At 43.6% G+C, this 26,268-nt stretch overlaps 1 protein-coding gene across 2 annotated transcripts in view; it reads right to left on the bottom strand.

The window, feature by feature from the left end:
• Positions 1-25,811, bottom strand: part of LOC134204974 (delta(9)-fatty-acid desaturase fat-7-like) — a 90,041-nt gene extending 64,230 nt beyond the window's left edge. Inside the window, exon 1 of one of the 2 annotated variants that reach the window (XM_062679807.1) lies at positions 25,363-25,811. The gene's annotated coding sequence lies outside the window, so the exon portion shown is untranslated. The other variant, XM_062679808.1, reaches the window with a different exon arrangement.
• Between the last annotated feature and the right edge of the window lie 457 nt (positions 25,812-26,268).

The following is a 26,268-nucleotide window of genomic DNA, read 5'->3' as shown; positions in this document are numbered from 1 at the left end:
TCCTCCAACGATATGCTCCGATGGGCGGCAGAACGGGTGGACTGTAGCGGATCAGCAGCAGCGATCGGCTCTCCGGCAGCGGCGCAGTGGAATCTGAATCGGGAGGTGCTTCTGATAGTAAAAACTCCGGGTTTCGCTTTTCCACTCAATGTTTATTCCGTAGCGACAAAATACAAAATCAAATTCACTGCCCAGCAGTGGCTATTTTATACATGAATTTCTTGTTCGTGTGTGTGTCAATTGACACCTAAATAAGCTCCACCCATTACGATGGCAACGCCAACAAAAGAAAACAAAAACCTAACCTGGTGGATGAAGCTTGCATTGGACATGACATACAGGGAAGGGGCAAGACGATATTTACCCTGCTTATAGTTTCTAGAATTGGGGGGAAAGGACTATAAAGGTGCATGACTATTAGACTTAACTATTACTAGGGGGTAATGAGGTCAAATCCTCTTAGGAAATTAAATACAGGAAAATAACAAATACAAGTTCAAACTTAATTTACACGTTCGGAACCGAACATTCTCCCCCCGGGCTGATACCGTGAATAATCAAATTTCGGATACACTCAAACTTCGGACGCTTCAATTCGTATGAGAAGTTTTCTGAAAGATTTCATCGAAATGTTTCGTCAAGCTGGATCGGAAGGACTAATAGTTTTAGCTTATTTTAGTATAGTAACATTATAATAAGACTTGTTAAAACAATACGATGAAATGATCAAAAGACAGTCTGAGCTGTCAGTGAGAATTGTTTTCAATTATTCTTCCCGCTACTGAGTATAATCAGGTGTCCGAAGTTTAAATCTTTGTGTCCGAAATATGAATCCAAACCCGCCGGTGTTTATTAATTTATTAAAAACAAGAAAGCTGCTTTCCGGCGCGCGCGAGTCATATTGATCGGGATTCCACAGAGAGTGTTTCGACATTCAATACAGCGGAGCGGACACAGCAGCACGGAGTGGGTGGCAATGCTGAAAATTTATTTCAACTTTTGGAGGCTTAGCGAAAAAGCGGCGGTCGGACAGTTGCAACGCAAGGTGTCGACAAGCGATTGGATGCAGTTAGTTATCGGACAGAAGGCGCATTGGGAAAAAAAATGGGTTCTTCTCAGGACCAACATTTTATGGAAAGAAAGAGTTAATTGCGAAAATGGACTGTTTCGGTAGCATCGGGTTTGGCGTGGTAGTTTGGTTGTTGTTAGTGATTCCATCCGTTAAAATTCACTACATCATCTCCCTCCGACGCGCTATCAAATTCGCTATTTACGATTGAGTTTTGTACTTTAAAGAAAGTTCATATCGCATTGTCGGATCAACCTTCTTTTGTATGCATAAAGACCTTTTTGGAGGACACCATCCTCAAAAATGGCCGAAATAAAGGAGAAATGAGCATAATCAGAAGTGGTGTGAAACCAAACGCAAATATATTTATATGCAGTGTTTGGTTTTGCCCGCGATGTAAGCGTTCGTGGCAAAGTAAGGATTGTGATGTCCCCCACTGAAAGCCAGTCGAGTGGCTTCAGCGGCCAATGAGTCATGTTAATTCTACGGTTAGAGACTCAAAGTCCATCCAACTGGGAACAACTATTCGACTCGACTTCTTGATTCAATTGGCCTACGAGCAGTTTGCTCAATTTTAATAAAACGACACAAATTATTATGGCAAATACCATCAATTTCGAATAGCTACGTAGTCCTACGTCACCTTTGCGTACAACCCGATTGGGCTGCACCTTTGAGTTTTTTAAATGGTTTTTTGTGCTCTTCACCCCAGCCTCCCACAAACCCCCAAAATTTGACGAACGAGGTGGTATGAATTTCCAGACAATTTCACGGGCACAGAAAAAGTCATTGATTTTTCCTTTGGCTTGATCATCACGGAACATCAAATATAGGTCGTGGAGCTCTGACTTTTCTCCAGCAAAGTTTGTGCCATGGTCGGAATGGATTTCGTCTACTAGACCACGACGGTTAACGAATCTTTGTAGAGCTGCTACAAAGGCCGCGGATGACAGGTCGGATGCTAATTCTAAATGTATGGCCTTGGTCACGAAACATATAAAAATGCAAATATAGGCCTTTACTCGTACAAATTTCCGAAAACCTACCCTTATGAATACTGGTCCGGGAAAATCCACGCCGGTTCGGGAAAACGGTGCAGCTGGAACTACACGTGCTTCGGGTGGACGTCCCATTACGGGCTGCAGACAAGAAGGGTTCGATCGGAAACAGGTAACGCACTTCCTCAACACCTTGCGAATGGTTGATTTGGCGTTAATCAACCAAAATTTTTGACGCATGAGCGACATTAGTTCGGATGGTCCTAGGTGGAGATTTTCCATATCACGTATAAGCATTTCAGAAACATGGCTTTTGTTCGGTAGCCAGATTTGGTGTCGAGCATCATACGGCAAGCGAGAGTTTTCTAATCTTCCTCCTACTCTCAACAATCCATCTACCAACACAGGATCTAGTGCTGCTAAACGACGGCTGGGCTTTCCCGAGGAAATTAAGCCAAATTCAACGGACAATTCAAGGCGTTGACACAATCCAACAATAGCAATAAGCGATTTGCGCAATTCAGATACTGTCAAATGGTTATGACATAGGGCAAATGATCCGATAGTCGTGGGTGTTCCTGTAGTTGCGGTAGTGTTATTTTAACAAAATCTACGTATTTAACGCAGCAACCCATATTGTCTATCAATTTGTTGACCTGTCATTACTCGAAATAAAAGAAAACAGATAAGAAAATCCCTCCAAATCGGTAAAGTATTACTAAATTACCATATCTTTTTCTCGGCTTTGCACCAATAGTGGCGGTAGTGTTCCAATAGTTGCGAGTCCCATAAGAAAACGATGGGATTCGTAACTATAGGAACACAAATTAAAAAAAATACCGCAACTAATGGAACACTGCACCAATAATTGGAGGTATCATTTTAGGTAACAATAATGGTTTCTGCAGCGTTTGGAATACTTTTCGTTAAAAATATAATTGATCAGCGGTTGAATAAGTACTTAAGGTAAGCGACATGAAATATAGATGTGGTGTAAGCGAAGAAACAGTGGTGGAACGTGCTTAGTTCCTCCACTATTGGGTCTTTTACCCTACTCGATCTGCGCGATTCAGTCTGCAGTTGCTCGCAAAACGTAGAACATAACAAACAACTCTCTGTAGTTTTCGGAATGAACCAAAGGTTTCGAGAAAAGGAACGTCTTGCAGAACAACTGGAACACAGGTAGTCGGTAACATCGGAATCATGTTGGGTACTTCTGACTCTGGTAACGAGTCTGGAACGGTGACATCATATTGGCATAGTTTCAAAAAAGGTGGTCCGTTCCTCCACAGACTATTCATCGCAAGACTCTGAGGCAAGTGTCCTCTAGACACCACATCTGCCGGGTTGTCTTCGGAACGGACATACGACGAAACGCAATCATTGGTGGATGAATTAACCTCCGTCACACGATTGCGGACAAAAACATCTAGTTGGCTGGCGGGCTTTTGTAACCAAGCGAGTTCAATTTGGCTGTCAGACCACAAACAGATACGCTGAACGTCAATCTTCAAAGATAATACACACTTGGGAACCAATCTGAACAACAACAAGGCGGCACACAACTCCATTTTGGGAATTGTCAATCCTTGACTTACTGCAGAGTAGCGAAACTTTAACATCAGTGCTAGAAACAACTCTCACGTAAATAACTGCTCCATAAGCACGACTGGAAGCGTCGCCAAAACCATGTATTTCGATACATTCAGCGTCCACCAATCCAACGAAGCGAGGAATTTTTATCATTTCAACGTACTTCAAGGATTGTATAAATGTAAGCCAAGACTGCAGAATATCACCTTCCAAGCGGTCGTCCCATCCTTCTTCATCCTTCCATAAACGTTGCATGATCTCCTTCGCTAGGACGATCACGGGAGCAACCATTCCTAACGGATCAAAAAACTGAGCGATTCCAGAGAGTACGATACGTTTGGTTGGCGGTGTCAAAAGTTGGAATGGCAATCCACAATGGAAGCGGAAGGAATCGGCATCAGGATCCTATAGTAGGCCTAGAGTTTTAATAACTTTGTTGACGTCAGAATTTTCAAACTCTAAATACTTCTCGCGATCTTTCTCAGCGACGGTGTCCAGAATGGTTGCATCGCTTGCACACCATTTATGAACCGGGAAACCTCCTGACATCATCAAATTCGTTAAATCAGAAGGAAGCTGAAAGATTGGTCGATGGTATCTGCTCCTTTACCACGTCATCGACGTAGACGTCTTCTTCTACGATCCTTGACGCTATTGGAAAACGCTGGGATTCATCTTGGGCAAGTTGTAACAATGTTCGAGTAGCCAAATACGGGGCGCAGGCAGTCCCGTAGGTCACGGTTGTCAATTCGAGGATCTGAAGTGGGCCATCTTGATTATGTATCCCTCTAAAAAATTCGCTGTAGACTGGAATGCTTCTCATCAACACGAATTCGTTTATACATTTTGGAAATGTCGGCTGTTATTGCGAAGCGATGTTCGCGGAACCAAAGAATTATAGAAAACAGGTCTTCCTGAACAGTAGGGCCGATCATTAGGACATTATTTAGAGATGGACCTGTTGTTCGTGCCGAGGCATCGAAAACAACTCTCAAACGGGTGGTGGAACTGCTTGGTTTTAGGACTGCGTGATGGAGCAAGTAGTGAATCAACTTTCCAGGGGGGTCGTACAAATCGGAAACTTGCTTACAATAGGACAAATCCTTGTACTCATTAATGAAGTCAGTGTACGCATTCTTCAACTCGGCATTTTTGGATAATCGTTGCTCTAGCATGTGAAAACGTTTCAAAGCTAACGTTCGGTTGGTTCCTAGCTCGCTTACTGATTCCTTCAACGGTAGTTGGACAGTGCAGGTTCCATCCAGGTTACGAAAGGTAGTGGAATTGAAGATTTGCTCACAATCCTGCTCCTCCTTGGACACGGCATCGACAGACTCGACGGCATCAACAGACCAAAACTTCTCCATACATTTTGATAATGGCCGTAGACTGGCTGTATAGCAATGCTGATTATCATCCGCATCCTCAGCACCACCAGCAACAGCCCACCCCAATCTGGGTTCCTTAAGGATGGGTAGCCTGTTGCCTAGCATTAACTGTCCGGGCAGCATCAAATGGAAGAACAGTTTAACTCCAATCAATAATTGGATTTCATCTGGGATATGGAAGGTAGGATCGGCAAGCAACAAACCAGAGGGAATTTTCCATGATCGAGGATCCAATTTTTGACCAGGGAGGGTACCTGTCACCACATCGGTGACCAAACACCCGATTTGAGGTTGGTAGTTCATACAACGGGAACGGAATGTAAGTGTTGTTTTCTTATAAGGTACCGATCTTTTACCGGCTGCTCCAAAAACTTGCACATGGGTGGGTAACTGGCTGATTCCCTAGCCTTCCACAAAGGAACGGGAAACTAGATGTGGTTGGGAACCACAATCGAGGAATGCGCGACAAGGGTGGGTATTTTTTTTTCAACAGTGGGCAGAACATGAGTACTTCCAACAATTTGGGTGGGTTCAGGTTTGGATCTTGGGGATTCAACAACGGGCTTTGGATTTGGTTTGGCAAACTTGGGCTCATGCAGTAGTGTATTGTGTCTGCTTTGACACTCCTGGCAAGATTTTGTTGAAGGGCATTTTGAGTCAATATGGCCTTTCCTCAGGCAATTGAAACAAATATTAAGCTCTCTTACCTTGATTCTACGCTGGGGTACCGTCAGGGATAGAAACATGTCGCACTTGAAATTGGGGTGGCTCGCACTGCAGATCTCACACATTATCTCACTATTAGTTACCGGTGTAACCATAGCAAACGATCTCACCGGTGGGGGCTTCGGGATGAATTTCAAGCTGGACTCCTTAGCTGACGTCGGTCTCGGAGGGCTTGCTTCACAACGCTCCAACAACGAACATCGTTCCTTCAGATACTCCACGGTGTCTTCGTATGTCGGGATTTCCTTATGGGGTATGGTGGCTTCCCACTGCTTCCTCGTCTCAGGGTCGAACGCATCGGACAGAACGACGACGACAAACCTTTCAGAAACGCCTTCCAAATCCTGCTTCAAAAGCTTCAATCCCTCGACGTGGCGGGTTACTTCGTTCAGCAGCTCCCTCAGCTGCTTGGGACATTCCTTGCTCATCCGCTTTAGGCTCAGCAACCCATGGATGTGAGCGTCGACTGCCTTCATCTTGTCCTCAACAATGTCAAGCAGCAGCGCCCAGGCGTGGGTGAAGTTGCCTTCGCTAAGTGTTTTCGGGTCGAGAATCTTGGCAGCTGAGCCTCCCGCTAATGCTCTCTCAAGGTGGTGTAGCTTCACTGCGTTGGAATCCTTCGATCGGGCCATGATATCCGAAAATATTTGTTTGAATCGTGGCCAGTTTTCCGGCTTCCCATCAAAGGAAGGGATGCCTTCATATTTTCATATACTCATTTTTCATATTTTTATATTCGCATATTTTCGTTTTTTCAATGGTTTATTCTTAAGGACGCGGCGGTGCGATTAGCGGCGTCAGTCGTTTAAGCGTATTTGCGAGCCGCGGAGTGTGGGTTCGATTTTCGCCCTATTAAGGAAAAAAAAATTTTTTTATGTGGAAAATTCTCTACCGGTCCACTGGATATTGTGTGAATGTCCTGCCAGTTGATTCAAAAGTATTAGATTGCTAATGTCGTTCCTGTTCGCGTGACTAACATCTAGGTTACTTTGACCTGGCAGCCAAAGTACTAGTGCTACAAGTCTCAAACCAATGTTGACGAAGAAAGCAAATATGCACTACAACATGATCCATACATTATGTTCAATTGAAGCTTGTTGAAGCATAATTTGAAAAATTAAATTAAATGTCTACAGCGCCACTAGCGTTCTAGTACTTCTACTGTCTTGCCCGTTGCCTATTATTGTATTATGTATTCAGTCTAAGCGACCTTTTGACTACGACGGTGATCCTGATTTTTCAAGTATACTTTTATATTTTCATGTTTTAAATTCATATTTTTGTGTTATCGTCAACCAAGAAAATAAGATTACTTATCACACAACTATAGGTACGAGCTTATTTTTTGTTATTATTTTTATTTTGTGTGCTTTTTTGGCATCTTGCTGTGAGTTCAAAAATTAATGTTGATTATATTTCTCAAATTTTGACGGAAAATAAATGCAAATTCATCCGAATGTTATATCATTCAGCAGCAATTATAGTCAGGAATAAGATACCTAACTCATAATAGGTACCTACTTGAAATAACAGAAAACATTTCTTGAAAATGGTTAAACAGATCAATGTTACCATGGCGATCAAAGTTCCCCCGGATTACGGTAAATGGAAAGGGCAGGTGCAATAGAAATATCATACTACTAATGCCTTTGAGTACACCCAGTTTTTTTTTACACGGTTGGAATTCATCAATTTCTCGGTAAACCCGAACTTTCACAACTTTTTAAATACCCCCTGAATTTTCTTTGATTTTTTATGAATTTTTTGGTGGGGTCAACTCATTGTTTCATTGACGCTGAAAGTCTTAAACGACTAAAACCAAACCGTGTAAAAAAAACCTGGGTGTATTGATGTTTATATAGGGGAGACCGTGCTGGTTGGCCGAGTTATGCTTTCGCTGTCATAAATACACAAGTCTTGAGCACATTTGTGACATATTTACAAAACAAATGCAGCGAAAAAAATCGACCAACAATCCTAAGGCTGGGGTAGGTTGGCCGAGTTTGTGTTTGTTTGTAACATATCAATTCAATCAGTGGGCAATGTTTAGAATTAGTGGTAGGAATAGGAAATGGTAGTGTTTACAATTTTGTAATATTTAAGCACGCACAAAATCTTAACTCTTCACTTTTTGGTCTTTTTTTAACATTTTTAGTGATTTTTTTACAACTCTCGCTACTTTCCTTTTCTCTTCTAGAGTATACTTACGTTTGATATCATTTTCTCATGCATTTTCCATCCTTTCAATACTGCTTTTATTGGGGAATCGGTCAAAATTTGTGTCGATTGGTATTTACTGAATTTTCAGCTAGGCCAAACAGCCCACAAAGAAACCTACCAACCTGGATGTTTTCGATCAATCACAATTTACAAACACAAAAGTTAGATTATTCTGGAAACATATAAACCATTTTAAAAGAATTTTGAATACCCTTTTCAGCGTACCGAGTTTTTGGAAATCGGATGAATATTGATTCGTGTTATAAATATTACTTTACCATAACATAGATTTAGCGCTACTAATCAAATTAGTAAAAAGCGTGGTCATGTACAAACGGAAACACAAAAACACCAAAAAATAAATCCGTACGTGGGTGACCTTATACCCCACCAAAATCATTATAATTAGCCTAAGATGCGCCTTATAGAATTTTCACAAAAGCCGACCTGTCCTGGTCTTCCCTACATTCTTCAAAAACACATTTTTTAAAACAGCATCTCTCTTATGATGTAAAAACAACAATAATTATAAATAATTGAGCATACTAGCATACGAGCTAGAGAAGATGGTTGAGATCCAGGATCCAGTTTCCTGACTTTCTTCAAATCTCAGATCGGTCTCTAGCCACCGGAGTTATACCGGACTTCCGTGGGTATGTTTAAAATGTAGTTTTCTCCTGCTTGGATTTTTCTGTAACATTTACTTTCTCCATGTTTTATGCTTTGCCCAGAAACTAGAACTAATTTGCTGACCAATTCTGGATGCAGGAAAAGAATCCATCACACATACGCAGATACAGGGGTTAGGCAAAATGATTGAGATAGGCAACATTTGGCCCAAATTCAAATCGACTACTACAGAATGGTCAGGGCAACTGATCGTCCTGAATATGCTTCCTGAAGCATCTCCATGAAAAATCTTGAAGTTTGATACCCATATTGATAGGGTTCTGAACGTTTTTCAAATTGGCCACTTCCCCCGGGGCACCTGGAACCTACTACAGAGTGGTCAGGGCAACTGATCGTCCTGAATATGCTTCCTGAAGCATCTACTTGAAAAAACTTGAACTTTGATACTCATTTTGATACGGTTTCGAACATTTTGCAAATTGGCCACTTCCCCAGGACACCTGGGACCTACTACAGAGTGGTCATGATAGCTGCTGGTTCTAAAATGCATTTAAAAGTAACACCTCGAAAAATCTTGAAGTTTGATACCCATATTGATAGGGTTCTGAACGTTTTTCAAATTGGCCACTTCCCCCGGGGCACCTGGAACCTACCACAGAGTGGTCAGGGCAACTGATCGTCCTGAATATGCTTCCTGAATCATCTCCATGAAAAATCTTGAAATTTGATACCCATATTGATAGGGTTCTGAATGTTTTTCAAATTGGCCACTTCCCCCGGGGCACCTGGAACCTACTACAGAGTGGTCAGGGCAACTGATCGCCCTGAATATGCTTCCTGAAGCATCTCCATGAAAAATCTTGAAGTTTGATACCCATATTGATAGGGTTCTGAACGTTTTTCAAATTGGCCACTTCCCCCGGGGCACCTGGAACCTACTACAGAGTGGTCAGGGCAACTGATCGTCCTGAATATGCTTCCTGAAGCATCTACTTGAAAAAAGTTGAACTTTGATACTCATTTTGATACGGTTTCGAACATTTTGCAAATTGGCCACTTCCCCAGGACACCTGGGACCTACTACAGAGTGGTCATGACAGCTGCTGGTTCTAAAATGCATTTAAAAGTATCACATCGAAAAATCTTGAAGATTGATACCCATATTGATAGGGTTCTGAACGTTTTTCAAATTGGCCACTTCCCCCGGGGCACCTGGAACCTACCACAGAGTGGTCAGGGCAACTGATCGTCCTGAATATGCTTCCTGAAGCATCTCCATGAAAAATCTTGAAGTTTGATACCCATATTGATAGGGTTCTGAACGTTTTTCAAATTGGCCACTTCCCCCGGGGCACCTGGAACCTACTACAGAGTGGTCAGGGCAACTGATCGTCCTGAATATGCTTCCTGAAGCATCTCCATGAAAAATCTTGAAGTTTGATACCCATATTGATAGGGTTCTGAACGTTTTTCAAATTGGCCACTTCCCCTGGGGCACCTGGAACCTATCACAGAGTGGTCAGGGCAACTGATCGTCCTGAATATGCTTCCTGAAGCATCTCCATGAAAAATCTTGAAGTTTGATACCCAGATTGATAGGGTTCTGAATGTTTTTCAAATTGGCCACTTCCCCCGGGGCACCTGGAACCTACTACAGAGTGGTCAGGGCAACTGATCGTCCTGAATATGCTTCCTGAAGCATCTCCATGAAAAATCTTGAAGTTCGATACCCATATTGATAGGGTTCCGAACGCTTTTCAAATTGGCCACTTCCCCCGGGGCACCTGGAACCTACCACAGAGTGGTCAGGGCAACTGATCGTCCTGAATATGCTTCCTGAAGCATCTCTATGAAAAATCTTGAAGTTTGATACCAATATTGATATGGTACCGGATAATATATACGTGATTGGAAGGATACACATAATTGACCTTAGTATCCGGAACCAGGTTTACTGAAATGGCCATATCTCGGCTGTTTTTCAACGGATCTTAGCGCAACAGCCCGCATTCAATTTTCAATAAGATCTAGTTTCTAGGAAAATAATGTTTATCGATGTAACTTCGAACCACACAAAAATACGAGTGGCAGAAAAAATGTGTTTTTGACATGGCCTCCGAAAATCCGGAACATCTCCGGTGTCCCGGTGGCCAGTATTCTTGACCGCACATGTTCCTAAATCTTGACTAAATTTGCCGTCGAATGCTTCCGGTTGTGTCCAATTTCATCAATTTTTCAAAAAGTTATAAGGATTTGAATTTGGGCCAAATTTTGCCTATCTCAATCATTTTGCCTAACCCCTGTATATGTTAATTTCCGTAAACCATTACCAATTTTTGCATTCGTGTATCATGAGGCTAACACAATGATACGTTGATGCCCAGGGAAGTCGAGAAAATTTCCAACCCGAAAATTTCATAGAACCTGGAATCTAACCCAGCCACCTACATCTTGCTCTTGATTTGTAGTCTCGCTACTTATCGCATGGCTAAGAAAAGCCGATATCTACTACAAATAAGATTTTTTGGGATACATTTAAGGAAACCATTGATTATCTTTTTTATAATTTTCACTGAAGGCACCTAGGATCGTGAAAAAATCTAAAGCTTTGTATTCGTCATATTGGGCTTTTTAACATGAATACTTTTTTAATATTCCATCGTCCAGATGGCTTTGAAAAGGTATTACGCCGCTTATTCGAAGTATTCATACTGTTGCATTCGCTGTTATATCAAACAACTGACAACCTAAATTTGCATCTCCCAAGTTGCGAGGCGATTAAATTACCATTATCAAATTACAAGGATTAAATTTTTACATGATGGGAATAAGCGCAATAGACTAATTAGCGCATACTTTTGAAATATGGCTCTCAGTAATGTGAATCAAAGTTCAGCTGCAATTTACATTTGAAGCTGAGTTGACTTATGCGATCGCCAGTACTAAACATACAATTAACCATTCACTATTTAACTATTCAAAACAAACGGCTATTACAAGGTTCACCTTTCCTCTCCACCCTTGGCCTCGACCCGTTGCTAATCATTGAAAGAATATGACGAATGAAATGTCAAGTGCTCGAAACTGGTTTCTCTCCCGCACACCCAGTAGAATTTCTCCCACTTTCAAGGCCAGCAAAAGCTAAGCCCAAGCGCTCAACGGCGCGGCGGCGGTGCCATTGAAAGCGTTGAAAGCATTATTACCTACCTCTTCCCTTTCGGTGCGTTAGCTAGCTGTTTGCCGGCGGCTTGTTTCTAGACCTTAGATTGCAGCCTCTACTACCGCGTGCAAGGCAGCTTGCGAGAAGTTGCAAACACGCGACCAGCAGCGATCACATTATAGTCTGCTGGTTGACCATCGCGACGGCGATTGCTGGCGGCGCGCGTCGCCGAGTGAATTTCATTGAGCTGAGAAGGTTTTGGTTGGAGCAACGAATGAACGAACGTGAGCGTGCGAGCGTGAAAAGAGTGGACTGAGTGATTCCTTAAACTAAATGCAAAATTCAAACGCGATCTGTCACGTAACTGTCGCGTCGTCCGGCAACGTGATTCAAACCAAGGAACCAAATATGATAAGAAAAGCATATTTTTGTTCGGTTGATGATGTTGATTTCCAAACCGTTGCCAAATTGGTCGGGTGAGACGCATGTGATCACTGGAGTGGATATGAAAATGGTTTGCATCAGTTGTCATTAAGGTAAGAGGATTGACCGTGCGTGCGTGACCCAGATGTTTAAAACGGAGGAACGATTTTGAAGGTCACGTTATCTGAGGGTCAATGCGCACATTGGTTTCAACCTTTGAACATCCTTTTATGAATACCACGCGTTGGCCCTTTACGCTGGAATTATATTATACTTATTGTGACACAGTTCAAAAAGTGGTTGAGAAGTCGAACTAGCGCTAACTAAACAAAAGACATGTTATGCTTAACATTTAATTTTTTCATCTACTAGAAAGAACAAGTTATTCGAATCTTTTCATAGATGGAAATTTTTTGTTGAAAGTTTTTGACATAGCAATTGTAAAGTTTCTTGCTGACAAACGTTTTTAATGTCAGTAGAACGAAGAAATGGACGTCTTTCAGGATATCTTGACGAAATTTACGACCGAAATCCATACAGCATCGAAACTCGTTCACCTCAATAATAAATTATTGAAGGGGTGTAAGTATATTAGTGTATCAACCAACCAGCGCATAAGAATCTGTCAAAATCTGTGCAAATATTGTATCAGACCTTACAATTTTGCAAGCTGTTCTTACAATACCTGCATATGAAACTTACAATTGTATTGTATACAAATCGAGCAATTTCGCATATGCCTTTTACAGATTTTGGCAGGTTCTCATGCAGAATTGTCAGAAAATTTGACATGCGCTGTACATATACAATAGAAGCATAAGTACTAGAGCCTAGTGGCGCTGTAGCCATTTGAAGTATTTTGTTAAAATATGCTTCCACAAGCTTAACTTTATCGTGTGCATCATGTTGTAGTCAAGGATAATTTCGATCATTTCTAATCTGGGGTCGATCATTTAGTAGTTTGTCAATAACTCATTCCAGAGGCTGAATTTCAAAAGGCGCTATATGGTGGACTTCTAGTGTGGAGGTTTTTCTATAACACACTGCCTAATAGTTCGTTCTTTGAATTTCACTTATAAAGGAGTTATAACTAGTTGCAGTTACTTAAACTATATGATTGAAATTATGATTATTATCATTTAGCATAAGTTACTGAAAATAGCGCTCTAGTGGAATTTACATAACGAATAGTTTGGCAGATTTGTGGAAAAACCTTCATACCAGAAGTCCACTGATACGGTTTGTGATTGATTGAATCTGCTGCAAGGAAATTTGAGCAAAAAATGGTTAGTTTTTCAATGGCACTTGGTGCGATTTGGCAGAACCCCGGTCAAATGATCGAAAACACCCTTTCATTTCATCATCGGTTGGACACCTAAAGGATCAGTAGTTTGGCTGCTAGTTCTAAGCAAACTACACAGATAAAAATATGTTTTGGTTTTGATTGTATTTTCATGCACATATTCGGAGCATGCAAATAAACACAAAATTCAATCGATATAACTGTTCTTTTAAATCAAAATGAATTTGAACTGTGTTTGCTTGTAAAATTCAATTTAATTTTGATGAAAATCGAGTGTTTATTCGTTTGTTGGAATAAGCTGCAATTTTACACGCCGTTGAATTTTCAAAACTATTTGCTGTGTACATTATGGCCGCGTAAACAGGAGTAACAAGCTTTGTGGTCATTGAAATGGAAACAACAAAAATCAAAACCAACACAGTTTCGAGTGCCGTTTTGTTTGCGATTGTACCGGAAGGGACTGTGTTTGAATTGCAAATTGCAATGAATAAAGAAGATTAAAAATCAAAGGGGTTTTCGTTTCGTACGCGTATTGAACTATTTAAAGAAGACAGGAACACCGTCTTTAACCAGAGGTCTTACAGACTCTTACAGTCTTAACACCTAGATGCAATGCTTATCTAGTCAATCGGTCTGCTCGAATTGAAAATTTTTATCATAATTTGTACGAGACATAGGAAGACGAATAAAATTATGAGAATGAAGTTTGCGACGACGAATATCAATATCTATAAGGCGGACTAAACAATATCACACTGGCAATAGGCCTTTTCATGTAACACTGCCGAGACTGCACTTGTTCACAACCGCTGAACATGCCCGCAAACCCAAAGCTGTCACTTTCATAGAAGAACTGTCAATTGAGGGTAAAATCAGCTGATTTTAAACGTCTCGTGAAAAGGCCTAAATAGTGTTTGTTGTGCCACCCAAGATTTTTTTATGTACAGGTTATCCGACTTCGTCAGTAGATAGGAATGACCAGCGCGCGGAGGGGGGGGGGACATACATTTTCAGTTATTATTTATTTAATCAGACTAAGGCCGAAGTGGCCTGTGCGGTATATAAGAGTCTTCTCCATTCGGCTCGGTCCATGGCTACACGTCGCCAACCACGCAGTCTACGGAGGGTCCGCAAGTCATCTTCCACCTGATCGATCCACCTTGCCCACTGCGCACCTCGCCTTCTTGTGCCCGTCGGATCGTTGTCGAGAACCATTTTCACCGGGTTACTGTCCGACATTCTGGCTACGTGCCCGGCCCATCGCAGTCGTCCGATTTTCGCGGTGTGAACGATGGATGGTTCTCCCAACAGCTGATGCAATTCGTGGTTCATTCGCCTCCTCAACGTACCGTCCGCCATCTGCACCCCACCATAGATGGTACGCAGAAAACTCCAAGTGCGCGTTGGTCCTCCACGAGCATCGTCCAGGTCTCGTGTCCGTAGAGGACTACCGGTCTAATTAGCGTTTTGTAGATTGTCAGTTTGGTACGGCGGCGAACTCTATTCGATCGGAGCGTCTTGCGGAGTCCAAAGTACGTACGATTTCCAGCCACTATGCGTCTCCGAATTTCTCTGCTGGTGTCATTTTCGGCAGTCACCAGTGAGCCCAAGTACACAAATTCTTCTACCACCTCGATTTCGTCACCACCGATGCAAACTCGCGGTGGGTGGCTTACATTGTCTTCTCTTGAACCTCTTCCTATCATGTACTTCGTCTTCGACGTGTTGATGACTAGTCCGATCCGCTTAGCTTCCCTCTTCAGTCTGATGTAGGCTTCCTCCATCTTCTCAAAGTTACGTGCCATAATATCTATGTCGTCGGCGAAACCAAATAGCTGGACGGACTTATTGAAAATTGTACCACTCGTGTTAATCCCTGCTCTTCGTATTACCCCTTCCAAAGCGATGTTGAATAGCAAACACGAAAGACCATCACCTTGCCGTAACCCTCTGCGGGTTTCGAATGGACTCGAGAATGCCCTTGAAACTCGAACTACGCACATCACCCGATCCATCGTCGCTTTGATCAACCGTGTCAGTTCATCCGGAAAACCGTGTTCGTGCATTAGCTGCCATAGCTGGTCCCGATCGATTGTATCATATGCGGCTTTGAAGTCGATGAATAGATGATGTGTGGGCACGTTGTATTCGCGGCATTTCTGCAGTACTTGGCGAATGGCGAACACCTGGTCCGTGGTGGAGCGTTCGCCCATAAAACCCGCCTGGTACTGCCCCACGAACTCCCTTGCAGTTGGTGCTAGTCGACGGCATAACATTTGGGAGAGTACCTTGTAGGCGGCGTTCAGCAATGTGATTGCGCGGTAGTTGCTACAATCCAGCTTATCGCCCTTTTTGTAGATGGGACACACGACACCTTCCATCCACTCCTGCGGCAAAACTTCCTCCTCCAAAATCTTGGTAATGACCCAGTGCAGCGCTATAGCCAGTGCCTCACCACCGTGTTTAAATAGCTCTCCTGGTAGTTGGTCAACCCCAGGGGCTTTGTTGTTCTTCAGCCGGCCAATCTCCTCCTGGATTTCCTGGAGATCCGGAGCCGGTAGAATTATGTCCTGCGCGCGTTCTCCCAGGTCCATCACCATACCGCCATCTTCGTCTGCCACATCGCCATTCAGGTGTTCTTCGTAGTGCTGCCGCCACTTTTGGATCACCTCACGCTCGTTCGTAAGAAGGTTCCCGTTTATGTCCTTACACATATCAGGCTGTGGCACGTGGCCCTTACGTGAACGGTTTAACTTCTCATAGAACTTTCGTGTGTTATTAGCGCGGTACAGTTGCTCCGTTTCTTCACGGTCTCGATCTTCCTGCTGGCGCTTTTCCTCCGGAAAATCGAGTTTTGTCTGTTCCACGCCCGTTTATATCGTGCCTCGTTCGCCCTCGTGCGGTGTTGCAGCAATCTCGCCCATGCTGCATTCTTCTCTTCCACTAACTGCTCACATTCGCCGTCATACCAGTCGTTTCTCTGATCCGTGCTAAGTGCAGCAGTTGTAGTGCTATCAATGGCGGATCGAATATCTCTCCAGCCATCTTCAAGAGACGCTGCGCCTAGCTGCTCTTCCGTTGGAAGTGCCACTTCCAGCTGCTGCGCGTATTCTTGGGCTAGTCTACCATCTTGTAGCCGCCCAATGTTAAGCCGCGGCGTCCGACTTCGACGCGTGTTGTACACCGTCGAAAGTTTTGAGCGCAGGCATACTGCAACGAGGTAGTGGTCGGATTCAATATTCGCACTGCGGTAAGTGCGGACGTTCGTGATGTCGGAGAAGAATTTACCGTCGATTAGAACGTGGTCGATTTGGTTTTCCGTTTCTTGGTTAGGTGATCTCCATGTGGCCTTGTGGATATTTTTGCGGGGAAAGAAGGTGCTTCGGACTACCATTCCGCGGGAGGCTGCGAAGTTTATGCATCGTTGGCCGTTGTCATTCGATACGGTGTGCAGACTATCCGGTCCGATGACCGGTCTATACATTTCCTCCCTTCCTACCTGTGCGTTCATGTCACCGATGACGATTTTGACGTCCCGCAGTGGGCATCCATCGTATGTCTGCTCCAGCTGTGCATAGAACGCTTCTTTCTCGTCGTCGGGTCTCCCTTCGTGTGGGCAGTGCACGTTGATGATGCTATAGTTGAAGAAACGGCCTTTAATCCTCAGCTTGCACATCCTTGCGTTGATTGGCTGCCACCCAATCACGCGTTGGCGCATCTTACCCAGCACTATGAAGCCGGTTCCCAGCTCGTTGGTGGTGCCACAGCTTTGGCAGAAGGTGCCCGCTTTTCCACACTTTCTGTCCTGTCCTGCAAATCTCCTGCAGCGCCACGACGTCGAAGTTGCGGGGATGTAATTCATCGTAGATCATCCTGTCGCAACCTGCGAAACCTAGCGACTTGCAATTCCATGTTCCAAGCTTCCAATCGTGATCCTGTATTCGTCACCTAGGCCTTTGCCGATTATATCGAGTCGCATTATCTCTTATATTGTTCGTAATGATTGGTTTTCTAGGCGGCTTATTGGGCCAGCGCAAACCTCCTGTCTCGTCGGAGGGTCGTCGTGTCAGGGCTGTTTAGCGTCCCACCTAACACCAGGACTTGGGCTTGTGCGCTTTGAGCGGCACACGGTCGCTTTGGTGGGGCCTACTTGCGGATACATGCAGCTTTTTATAGAGGTTTAACAGGGCCCACTGTCAAACCCCACCACATCCTAGGCAAGCCCCACAACTCGCAGATGGCCTGGGGAGGGATCGTCAAGCCCTTGGACATAGTCCCTGCTGCCCGCTTTATATACATTTTCAGTGCAAAACGTAAACAAACGAGCATAAATTCCATACAAAAATCCAAGATGGCTGAGTTGGGGATATTGACAAGTCAGAACACCCCCAAATAAATGCATCCTGGTGCCACCCACACTGCTCTCTTTCGCGGGAGAGCAACCAGAAAGGGGAAGAAGAAGAGGTCTAAACAACAACAGTCAATGTTTGAGAGTAACAGGTCAGACATAAATGAAGCTTTAGGGACATCACGTCGCAAATACAGCGTTTCAAGTCCAATGGGTTGGCAATGATCTGCGTATCTTGGGAGGATCATTCCGTGGCAAGAGACGAAGTACAAAACGCACAAACTTGCGCTGGATAGACTCAATGCGTTGGTATGCCATTTTGGTAGTACGAGGACCACAGGAGTAATATAGCGCCTTTAAACAGCACAAACTTGTTTGCCTTAAGGTAAATAGATGTGGAAATACCTTTTGAAGTAATGGACCTTCTGCGTATAATGGACCCCCTGAATAAAACCCCAAATTAAACGCTGGAATCGACGATTTCCTGCAAACTTCCGTCGAATGAAGTTGCTTCATATATCAGGCCAGCGGTTCCATACAATTGTAATGGACTGGGACACAGTAATTTAGTTATATGTACATCCATATAGTTTTCCCATCCAAATAAAGAATATGTGTACCAAATTTGGTTAGATTGCGTCCAGTAGTTCAAAATTCAACTCGTCGTTGCGTATTATGGATCTGGAGGTGGCCATTTTGAACTGCTTATTTTAGTAATAAAGCCCAACTTAAATCGCCGAGTGGTGATACTGCCTTTCTCGCAAGCTTTCTCGCATTTATTCATTTAGCAGCAAACCTAAGGAAAGTGAGAGAAAACCCGGACCTCAAAGACTTGGGAGAGAAAGTAGTGAGGACTAGACGTACCCAGAAGGGGGAGTTGCTGTTCGAGCTGAAGAAAGATCCTACAATCAAAAGCTCGGCCTTCCGGGAGCTCGTTGCCAATTCCTTGGGCAGTGAAGCAAACGTAAGAGCTCTAACACAGGAGGCAGTAGTCGAGTGCAGAGACCTGGACGAGATTACGTCGGAAGACGAACTGAGGGAGGCTCTAGTCTCGCAATGTATGCTGAGTGAGGTGCAGATGACGATCCGGCTGAGGAAAGCGTACGGTGGTACACAAGTAGCAGCGATACGATTACCAGCAGTTGCTGCCAACAAAATGGTGGAGGTGGGCAAGGTGAAAGTCGGATGACCGATGTGCTCGTTGAGACCAGGGTTGTAAAATTTCGGCAGCACTGGATGAAGGTGATGTTTTTTTATATCATGTTTTTATTTTCTTCCTGCTTTGAAATCAACCTCACATTCCCGGAGAGGCAGAAAAGTAAACAACAGAACTCACATCACCCACTGCGCCGCGAAGATGAAATTTACCACAGCAAAATGTACACATTCACCCAGAAAATTGAAAAAATTCACCACGCGTTTAAATGGGCCACTCACAGTCATACGGTAAGGCGCGAACTGAGCAGCCTGTCAGAGCGACTTGTGAGTGGCTGAATGCGAAATTGAACTGTCGGTGTTGGAAATGATTTTTCGGCTGCACCCAGTCGCACTCACCACGGCGGCGATGAAGGCGACTGCAGATTATACTGAGATCCATGTTTTTCACTGCATTGACTGTGAAATATTTCTACCCTGGTTGAGACTCACTCCGCGGGTAACCAAAGAGATGGAGCGATGCTTCAAATGCATGGCGTTTGGACACCAGGCGCGAAACTGCAAAGGTCCGGATAGATCCGGTCTATGTAGATAATGTGGCGAAGAAGGACACGTTGCTAGGGACTGTATGAAGCTGGCTGACCAACGCCAGAGGTTACAGTTTGCTGGAGGCGCTTGCAAAGCTGGAAGTCAGACTGGGCAACGAAGGTACCGTTAGTACATTTCGCAGAGACAGCAGGGAGTCCATCATTGACGTGACGTTTTGCAGCCCGTCGCTGGTGAGAAACATGAGCAGAGCTGGAGAGTTTGTGAGGACTACACTCATAGCGATCACCAAGCTATCCGGTATAGTGTTGGAACACGGCTACCGACGACGCGGAGAGGGATAAGGACTACCGGGCGAAGATGGAAGACGAAAAACTTTGACAAGGAGCTTTTCATCGAAGCACTTCGAGTTGACAGCGGCACAACAAATCTGGAAGCAGATGAACTGACGGAAACGATAGCGAGGGCTTGCGATGCGTCGATGCCAAGGAAACTGGAATAATTGGACAGCCGACGTCCAAATTACTGGTGGATCGAACCTCTTGCCAATCTTCGTGCTGCCTGTCCAAGGGCCAGGAGACGTTTTCAGATGACAAGGTCTGAAACGGTAAGAGAAGAGCGTAAGATAGTTTTCCGGGAAGCTAGAGCGGCTTTCAAACGGGAGATCAAAGTCAGAAAGTCCAACTGCTTCAAGCAGTTGTGCCAAGAAGCTGACGCTGATCCTTATCGTGTGGCAATAACGAAAATCAAGGGTCCAGCGACGCCAGCGGAGATGTGTCCGAACAAGCTGAAGATCATCGTGGACGGTCTTTTCCCGTAGCATGATTCTACGATGTGGCCGCCTACACCGTACGAAGATGAAGACCGAGTCACCATTGCAGGTATGCAAGACTCCAACGACGAGCTGCCATCAGTGCGAAATGTCTGAAGATGAAGAAGCTGAAGAAAGTTCGGATGGAATTCCAAACGTGGCTCTAAAAACTGCGATACTGGCGTTTCCAGATTTGTTCAGGATGGTGCTGCAGAAATGCCTAGCAGATGGCTACTTTCCAAATAACTGGAAGATTTAGAAACTGGTGTTACTGCCGAAACCAGGAAAACCGTTGGGGAGTCCAGCTTCGTATAGGCCCATATGCCTGCTGGATACACTGGGGAAGCTTCTGGAAAGGATTATCCTTAATGTGCTGACGCAGTTCACGGAGGGCGAGATCGGCTTGTCGGAGAAGCAGTTTGGATTCCGAAAAGGCAGATCGACGGTGGATGCAATTAAGGCGGTCGTTGAAGTTGCAGAGAAAGCATCCAAGAAAAAGAGGTGCAGCAACGACCGTTTGAATTTCAACATTCATGTCGACTATTCCTGCGAGAAGGCGGCTAAGATGGTCACTGCGCTTGCAAGAATCATGCCGAACGTTGGCGGACCGAGAGGCAGGTGTATGCGTCTTCTGGCGACCGTATCATCCTCAATACTTAGGTACGGCGTTCCAGCCTGGGGAGTTGCGCTCAAGACGAAACGTAATCGCAGGAAGTTGAACAGCGTGTTCGTCTAATGGCCATTCGAGTGGCGAGTGCGTACCGAACCATTTCGTCAGAGGCAGTTTGCGTTATCACAGGGATGATTCCAATCTGCATAACCTTAGCAGAGGATATCGTGTGCTTCCAACCGAGAGGTATCAGAAATGTGAGGGAGACGGTGAGACTGGACTCTCTGGTGAAGTGGCAGCAGGAGTGGGACAATGCAGATAGTGGAAGGTGGACCCACCGGCTCATCCCCAATGTGTCGACGTGGGTGAATATGGCAATATCTGCACCGGTGTGGCCATGCGTCATCGCCATTCTGCCCGGTGTGTATCAACGTAGAGGAGACTCCAGAGCACGTGTTATTCGATTGTTCGAGGTTTGCGGAAGCACGTAGACGAATGCCTGGCCTAATCATGGACAACATTGCACAGCGAATGTGTGACGATGAAGATACGTGGAATGCGGTAAGCAGAGTCGTGAGGCAAATACTGTCAGAGCTGCAGCGTAGACGGAGAAGGGACCAGCAAATAAGCGTCGGCTCGGAGGAAAATCCAGCAATCCAGCATGGTGTGCAGTGTTTGGCCTCGGGTAGTCGGGGCACCGGTGAACCGGAAGTCTTCTGCCAACCGAAATCGTCGGACCGACTTCGGCACTCGATCAGCCAACCTGTTGAAGAAAGAAGAAAGAAGAAAGAAGAAGGAAGTGCTTCGGGTATATAGGGCACCGCCAGGGCACCACCGGAACTGTCGGACCACCTCTGCAAGCGGAAGACGAAGTTGGCGCAATGCGTGAAAGCATCCCCTGCAATAGCCGCCGGTAGTCGGGGCACCATCAGTGTGGAAGTTTCCTTCACCGGAGCTGGTGGACCACCCTGGGGGAAGTCAGGAGGATTCGAGTGAGGATGTTTGTTACACGACCGCCGAGGGATCGAGACAACGTATTTAGCAGTGGATCTCAGCAAGCCAGTCGGCGAACTAGCCTAAGCTAGGGAGCGGAATTTTAGAAGAAATGCATGAGCACAGTGCAATATAAAGATCTGATGTGAAGACATTTTGTTTCCATTTCGTTTTAGTGGAAAAACAATTGGAAAAGTGTTAAATCAGCAATCGATTTAAAACCATTAGCGTTAGGTATTTTCATATTATGTTTGTCATATTAATAGGGTAAGTGTACCGGTTAGTGCATAATTTGGCCAAACTTGAAAAATAAATATTTTTAAAAAACTATCGATCAAAACCATCTAATAAAACTCTTGAAAATTGCTTTATTTTTGGAGTTATGTGAGAAACTGACCATAGCCAAAACTGGTACAGTCATCCTAGTTAATATTATTCATAGCTTAAGTTTGATTTTGGAATAAAAGTTTTCGCAGTTCCTACAAATTTACAGCTCTTACATTTGATTCGATTCCAACATAGCACTCCAACAGAGAACAATTGTTACAATTTGTCTTGTTTGAAATTCAAAAATCAAAAATAGTACCAAGTTTCAAAAGGAGCCCGACCCGACGGTAATTGCAACTTGTTCTGGCTCGGAAATAAATTTTACCCGTAATGCTGGGTAGACACCTTTACGTGGTGTGTTACGGGGTAAGATCTACCACGGTTACATTGCCAGCTACAGGCAAATCCTGACCCAACGAATACCTTCCTCATTATCCAACTCCGTGGTACTTATGAGGGTGTCGCTAAGTCGGTGGCCTCTCGTTAAGTAAGTACTACATCAGCACTTCCTTCCTCTCCCTAGTTACGGTGAAGATGGGCGTGGCCAGGAGTAGTAATCCTCATGCTTTTGTTATTTTTGTTTAAGACTGGAATCAAGGACCACTCCCCTTCTTGATTTCTGATAGCATTCTAGATAAGGATCTCAAAAGTAAAACATGAGTATCACTAGTGTCCAATCTACAAATTACACCGCAACAATGCTAATGCTAATGCTTGTTCTGGCTCGGAAATAAATTGAATGATAAACACTAGGCGACAATGGACATGTATAAGAAAACATTTTAGATCAATCGAGCATAATTTAGGGATCTAATTGATTAAAGTTATCAATTTGGCATTTGACTGCATTTGTGTACGAAATCCCAGAGTTTTATTCTCTGGAAGTGGAAAATATCCCATTTTTTTATGTCGACCTCAGTCAAGTACAAGACACTGAAGACGGCCTCACAGTTGAGGTCGAATTATGAATCTGTAAACATGACAGCGAGGTGGAATTAAATGGAATAGTACTAAACTTGGCTTATGACAGGTTGACATTCAACTAAAAGAGCTTAATAATCTTGATAGGAAAAATCCTCGAAAAAGTTTTCGGGATTTCATCGGCCAATTCTTCGAAATATCATCGGCAAATTCTATGAAATTTACACGCGAAACTGTTCGGAAATTCCTCGTTAAATTCTTAGATTTTTTCTAGGATTTTTTTTCGGAATATTCTCAGGAAATTCTTCGGCACATTATTCGGCATTACTTCGGGAAAGTCGTTAGAATTATATCGACAAATTCTTCAAAATTTCCAAGACGAACTCCTCGGAATTTTTTCGGCAAATTCTTCAAAATTTCCTCGGCAAATGCTTTTGTCAAAATTTCTAGTCTATTTTTCGCATTTTCTTCGTTAAGTTCTTCGGAAGTTCTTCGGCAAATTCTTTGGAAGTTGCTCGGCAAATTCTTTTGACACAATTTTCTCGGTAAATTCTACGAATTTCCTCGGAAAAAAAATCCGGAATCGGCAGTTTTTGGGAGTTCTTTGGAATCATCTCGACAAATTCTTTAGACGTTCATCGGCGATCTCATCGGAACTCTTCGAAATGTCCTAGAGAAATTCTTCGAAACTTCCTTGTAGAATTATTTTAATTTTTTCGATAAATTATTCCGGGTTTACTCTACAAATTTTTCAAAATTTCCTCGGCATTTTCTTTGGAATTTCCTCGTAAAAAATTTCAGAATTTCTTCAGAAAATTTTTCGTAACATCATTGACAAATTTTTCGGAATTTTTGGGCAAATTATTTCGTCAAAATTTCCTCGGCAAATTGGTTTATCAAAATTACTCAGCAATTTTTCGAAATTTCTTTGGGAAGTTGTTCTCAAATAAGTCGGCAAATTCTTCGGCGTTCCTTGGCGAGCTCTTTGATATTTTGTCCGTTTTTCTTCGGAATATCTTCGAGAAATTGTTCAAAACTTTTACTGCAATTTTTTAGAAATTTCCTCGGGAAATTCTTGTAAACTTTGCTCGGTAAATTCAAAATTTCTTCGTCAAAATGCATCGGATTTTTTTTAGTTTCTCGGCAAATTCTACGACATTTTCTCGGTTAATTTTTCAGGTGGTGCACATCTTTAATCTGATGTCATTGATATTCGGTCTGAAGAAATATGTGAGCAATTGGCACATTTTTATTTTGGTAGAAGTAACGGTTCCTCTGTACATGCCTCTGGCAAAGTCCTTCGTAATTACTTTTGATTAAAAATAAGAGTGAAATATGCAAAAAATAGTCGCGGAAAAATAACGAAGTTCAACAAAGGTAATCGCAGTGACAATATTTTCCTCTTTCATATTGAATCTATTCAAATCTGCAATAAATTCCCAATTAACAGTTTTGGTTAGCTGGATTCCAATCTGATATGCTTTCAGTTAGCAACAGTAAGCAACGGGGTGCCTTGCTTGTCAAACTTTATATACGTTAGTTTGCTCTAGAACCTTTGAGGCTCTCTGTTTAATCTTAATTTAAATTTTATAGAATGGAATTATGTAGTCGGATTCATTTAATTGGCCCTGATAAATGATAAAATTCTCTAATCTCTATTGGAGTAACTTTAGATTTCAGAGCTCTCAGCAGTTGGCCCTCTTGGCGGAGGTCAACTCGACGAAACATTTGTAACAGCCTTACCGCTAAAATCTTTGATAGGTTTCAAAACACCAAGTGGGATAATATGTTTTAATTGCAACTTACAATTTCCTTGGAATAATATGTGTTAGTTCGTGAACAGTGCTCAAATGAAGAAGTGCTGGATCGTGGAGCTGCTTGGTGATTTGTTAGGTCCTTTGAACTAATAGATCCTTCATCGGCTTTTTTTTTAGTTTTAATCTTCGCTGAACTTGTTTGAAGTTGTTTCCTTGTTTGTTGTTCTCTCATGAAGTCACCATGCTGTTCGCACTTTGTACAATGTACGTCAACTTCTTCCGTAGCACTTGTTCACTGAGGTCAACTACCACTTCTTATTTTTCTGTTTTTTTTTTGCAAATGTGTTTGCTTCCTTCACCAATTCCTATAATTCAATTACTCACTTGAATTTTGATCGTTGGATACGTATCTGCACGTTCTTTTTTCCCAAAACTTTTTATCTGATCTTTAATTGCTTCGTCTTCGATTCAATTCGTGTTGAATAACATCACTTTAAATTTGTTTTTTTTTCACAATTGACAACTATCAACTGGGAATGCAACCACTGTTCGACCCAATTCAACCGTAATCACTTTCACGATTCTTTTCAAAATCAGCTCACAAATATTCTTCGGCTGCCTTGGTTAAAAAACTACACTTTCAAAATCCCAGGCACGATTGTCCGCAAAAAAAATCGATTCTCAAGTCACCAACAACCGCTCAGAAGGAAAGCTCTACAGTGGAAATGCTTCCGCGCCCCTTCGCTGTTCGACGGGTACTGAAGGATCGAAACGGACCGCTGGACCGAAGTCGCTTCATCGAAAGACTGTGTAACTGCTGTGCTGCTGCAGCGACGAACCCCCGCAGCCTCTCGAGTGACTGCTTGGCGTGCGTGACGGCGCACGTGTTTAACCCGAAAAACAATGCACCGCAGAATGTTGCCTAAAAATCGAACGGCGAGATGACTTAGTACCTGCCAATGTGCATCTATTATAGATGCCCGCAACGACGCCGCACCGCGCGGCGCTGGCTGGCAACAGAAGCTGCGAGAGCTGAGTGACTGCTGGTTGTCGACGCTATGGACGTTCATCGCGAATGGCGCGCGGAACAGGTGAGTGAGTGGCCAGAAAGCGATCAACGAGAGGTGAGTTTTCATCACGACGCGCCGGCAAAAAAGCCGGTGCTGTGGTGAGATCGTAAATTGCGCGTGGCACCGGTGAGGGTCTTTGGTCGCGTGCAGAAAACCGACACGGGGACAATCAATTAACGGCGGAAAACAGCTATTATTGTGATACACTGACGATAAGTGC

This window comes from Armigeres subalbatus, chromosome 1 (genome assembly GCF_024139115.2).
Source record: "Armigeres subalbatus isolate Guangzhou_Male chromosome 1, GZ_Asu_2, whole genome shotgun sequence".
Lineage (NCBI taxonomy): Eukaryota > Metazoa > Arthropoda > Insecta > Diptera > Culicidae > Armigeres > Armigeres subalbatus.
This window is presented reverse-complemented; position numbering and strand designations above follow the sequence as displayed.